This window comes from Halichoerus grypus, chromosome 13 (assembly GCF_964656455.1).
Source record: "Halichoerus grypus chromosome 13, mHalGry1.hap1.1, whole genome shotgun sequence".
In the NCBI taxonomy this organism is placed as follows: Eukaryota; Metazoa; Chordata; class Mammalia; order Carnivora; family Phocidae; genus Halichoerus; species Halichoerus grypus.
Genome location: NC_135724.1, coordinates 5139965 through 5144745, shown reverse-complemented (window position 1 = coordinate 5144745; position 4781 = coordinate 5139965). Strand labels below are relative to the sequence as shown.

Sequence of the window (4781 nt, the reverse complement as noted above, 5' to 3'; positions counted from 1 at the left end):
CGCGAGTGCAGAAACAGCATGGATGTTCGTGATGGTGAGGTGTGTGGCCCGGAAAAGGGCAGGACAGTTTGTTTGACTAGAACTCTTCTGATGCCTTGAGTTGCAGAGACAGGCTGAGCGGTACACCCTGCAATGCATGCTGAACATAGACAGCGTCATCTCTTGGAATAATGCTCTAAGCTTATCCGCCTTCCGATCTGACAGGTTACTAACGATGGAATTCCAAAGACTTCAGCTGGTCTGAAGACAGGGGGAAGGAGCGAGTGGGAGGGAGGAGGGCCAGTTAAAGTCTTTAACTATGTTTAATTTCTGCTTCACCACGAAAACAGCTAAAAAGCCAGAAGTGACACACTGTGAATACAGACAGTTGGTAGTATTCAGCCTAAAGTTTTGGATAGAAGATAAAATATGCAATTTCTCACTTTATCCTTTTCTTCCTGTCATGGACCGGATTCTCTGACAGACTTTCGGCCCCCTCTTGACGCACCTGCGGGAGAGCTTTCGTTCAGAGTGACGGCTGCGTAGCACCTGCCCTCGCACCCGAGTCTCTGCGGCAGCGGCAGGTGGATTAGCACTTAGTGCTGCTGATACGGTCGCTTCCGTTGTCTCCCTCCCACCTCGAGGAAGTCTGGGAATCGGGTGAAGGCTGATGTGTCAGGCAGATGTGTTGCCCAAAATAAAGCTCGATTCTCTGACAGTCAAATTATTAGATCAGGCTCGTCAGCCCTTTCTGTTGCCACAAGTGGGGAGGATACGAAGGGGAAATCTGGCAACGTTCCGTGGAATTTCTTCTGTTTGGACATTTTGGAGCAGGAGGCTCTTGTCATTTTAAGAAGGAAATATCTTCACATCAAAAAAAAATAGAAAAGAGAAAATAAAAACTGAATTTTGGAATTAAGCTTATCTTCACAATTTTTATAAGCCTTTAAACTCTCTGGCACGCCACAGTTTACACCCACTGACATGTCACTGCCCACATTTCTCTGCCTTTTTATATTTAAAAACATATTTAAGAACCCACATCTTACAAAAGTAGCAACTAAAGGATTTTTTATTTCTTTAATTCCATACCAGATATAAATAACATTTTATTTTAGACAAACAAGTAATTTATTTTTTTAATTTATTTTTTAAGATTTTATGTATTTTATGTATTTATTTGACAGAGGAGACACAGCGAGAGAGGGAACACAAGCAGGGGGAGTGGGAGAGGGAGAAGCAGGCTTCCTGCCGAGCGGGGAGCCTGATGCGTGGCTCGATCCCAGGATCCCAGACGCTTAACGACTGAGCCACCCAGGTGCTCCAACAAATAAGTAATTTAAATAAACTCTTTTAAAAAAGAAACTTAGAATCAACACGTGTAGGTATGAGATAATTTAGGCATAGTTTTACCTGAGTTTGTCTGTATGTACGTGATGTGTATGTGTGTGTGTGTGTGTGTGTGTGTGTGTGTGAGAGAGAGAGAGAGAGAGAGATGGAGACAGAGATTAAATGAACTTTCACAACTGATCACAAAATCATGCTTAGAGATTAGTTCTTGAAGGAGGTAGTGCTGCACAGAGTAAGATTTTCCAGAATATTATTTTCTTATTTTAGAAAATTCATTTTGTTTTCTAAAAAAAAATCATTCTTGGGGCGCCTGGGTGGCTCAGTTGGTTAAGCGACTGCCTTCGGCTCAGGTCATGATCCTGGAGTCCCGGGATCGAGTCCCGCATCGGGCTCCCTGCTCAGCAGGGGGTCTGCTTCTCCCTCTGACCCTCCCCCCTCTCATGCTCTCTGTCTCTCATTCTCTCTCTCTCAAATAAATAAATAAATAAATAAATCTTTAAAAAAAAATCATTCTTTACTAATCTAGGAGAAGTACTTTTCTTGAAGACGTTTTCCTTGCTTATTTATTTATTCATGGAGTCCAATATTTGAGTTCTTTTTTTTTCTTTTTTATTATTATGTTAATCACCATACATTACATCATTAGTTTTTGATGTAGTGTTCCATGTGTTTGTGCATAACACCCAGTGCTCCATGCAGAACGTGCCCTCCTCAATACCCATCACCAGGCTAACCCATCCCCCCACCCCCCTCCCCTCTAGAACCCTCAGTTTATTTCTCAGAGTCCATCATCTCTCATGGTTCGTCTCCCCGTCCAATTTCCTCCCCTTCATTCTTCCCCTCCTGCTATCTTCTTCTTCTTCTTTTTTTTTTTAACATATATTGTATTATTTGTTTCAGAGGTACAGGTCTGTGATTCAACAGTCTTACACAATTCACACTGCTCACCATACCACATACCCTCCCCAATGTCTATCACCCAGCCACCCTATCCCTCCCACCCCCCACCACTCCAGCAACCCTCAGTTTGTTTCCTGAGATTAAGAATTCCTCATATCTGAGTTCTTACCAGTTACACATACTTCACTAAGTTCTAGGGATAAAGAGATGCACAAATTATTCTGATCCCTCAGTGCCAACAGAGAGCTGAGCCCCAGTGAGGACAACTGGGGGTATTGGGACTATCCAAGGAGAAGAAACCCAGGACATCTGAGGAATAGAAGGTTAATAGAAAAAGGACCTTGAGTTGGTTCTTGAACAATGAATAGGAGTTTTTCAGGGAAGCAAGAAGAGCGGCGTGTTCTATTCAGGAACCCAACATCTCAAAAGGCCAAGAGTGGAGAAAGCATGGCACTCTCTGAGAAGCAGGATTCCGGCCCAAGAAGCATTAGAGAGAATTGCAGACCGGGAGTCTGATGAACGTTAACCCCACACTGAAAAGTCCTGTGAGACAGGGAATGGTTTGATCAAATTTCTTATTAAGAAAACAAGTTCAAAAGAAGCAAATGAAAAGCAGAATCTGACCTATAAATACAGAGAACAAACTGATGGTAGCCAGAGGGAAAAGGGGTGCGGAAATGAGCAAAATGGGTGACGGGGAGTGGAAGGTACAGGATTCCAGTTTTGGAATGGATGGGTCGGGGATAAAGGGTACAGCACAGGGATACAGTCAGTGATGCTGTGATAGTGTTGATGGTGACAGACAGTAGCTGTCCTTGGGGTGAGCACAGCGTCAGGCACAGAGACGTCGAATCACCACGCTGTGTGTCTGAAACGAATGTAACACCGTGTGTCAACTGCACTCAAAGAAAAAATTTTTAAAAATAATGAATAAATAGAACTGAGTTTATCTGAAATTCGAAAAGAAAGAAAAGAAATTCAAGAGCAATTGAAAAATGAAAAGAGTGGGAAAAGACTGAAGGTAAAAAATTTGAAAAAGACACAGACTTCTGATTCAAAATGGCAATATTCCACCCTCCCTAATTTTGAGAAAATGGCAAAAAATATAGAAACTTACTTAAACATATAGGAGCACTGGAAATCTTGCAGTGGTTCAGCAGAGGATTTGATTTCTGGAGATATAAAGGGTGGTATATATGGTAAGTACATAACTAAGATCCACTGCCCCATATTTCTCTGATAATAAAGCTCTGATTTGTTTGTGAAGCTATATGACTACCCCTCGGCAGGAGACCTGCTTTCCCATCCTCTCATGCTGCTGAGGGTAGGCATGGATATGTAAGCAAATGTATCTTTCAAGGTGCTTTTGAAAGAATTCTTGTCTTCTTTTTTTTTTTTTTTTTAATATGGAACGCTTCACGAATTTGCATGTCATCCTTGTGCAGGGGCCATGCTAATCTTCTCTGTATCGTTCCAATTTTAATATATGTGCTGCCGAAACGAGCACAAGAATTCTTGTCTTCTTATACATGCATCACCCATATGTTTGGTGCTTTCTTCCTACTAGAATGAGAACATAATGGTGAACCTGCAACAGCCATCTTGCAATCACGAGGAAAGCCAACACAATCCTAGAGATGCTCAATCTGACATCACGGAGCTAGTATTTCACCGCCACCAGAAGACACAAACTGTAGAAAAAATTTAACTGTTTGATTAAAACCCTCAAGTTAGGTTTCCTGTTACTTGAAGACAAAACTACCCCTCAGTGAACGGGAACAGAGTAAAGGCTCAATGAGTATGAGAAATGTAATCCCACAAACAAACGAGAGAGTATCTCCATAATGAGCTAATTACAGTCACCATGAGAAACAAAAAAATGTCATGCCCACAGCTTTAGCTATCAGCCAAACTGTCACTCGAGCATGTAGGAGTCTAATTAAGCTTTATGTTAAAGCTAAGGGGAGGGCAGGTGCTGGCTGGTAACGGAAACAAAAGAAGAAACCCAACATGAGGGAAGGTTTAATAAAGGTAAAGAGAAGGGGGTGGGGACAAAGGAGAAAGAAATATATAGCAATAGAAAATATAAAACACGGTAAAAATAAAATCCTATATTACTTATAATAATTACATCGATCATGCCTAACATATTTAAGTAATATTTGAAAAACATGATTAAATTAAATAAGAAAACTATCAAGTTGGTAAATATAGACATGTGCACACACTCACAGATAAGAATAAATTGTGGCAGACACTGCTAATATTCATTTTCCTTCTTCCTCAGATACACAAATTTGATTCTGTTTGGAGTGGCAATGTCCTCACCCCAAAAGGTCCCAATTTCCACTGGGCTTCTTATGCATGATAAATAATTTTTTTCTAAGTTAAGGGAGTTGTATTAATCTGGGTCTAATCAGGAAAATTTAACACAAAATGTTAGGAATAATTATATCCATACTTACGATGCAAAATTGTAACAAACACTTCTCAGAAATCAACATTGTAACCAAAAAGAAGTAGGGAAAACCATAAAGGCTTGAGTAACCTAC

General features: G+C 40.9%; 1 non-coding gene across 1 annotated transcript; it reads right to left on the bottom strand.

The window, feature by feature from the left end:
• Positions 1–3629: 3629 nt before the first annotated feature.
• On the bottom strand, positions 3630–3736 carry LOC118542504 (U6 spliceosomal RNA). Its single transcript, XR_004920627.1, has one exon. It is a non-coding gene; the product is annotated as a U6 spliceosomal RNA (small nuclear RNA).
• Between the last annotated feature and the right edge of the window lie 1045 nt (positions 3737–4781).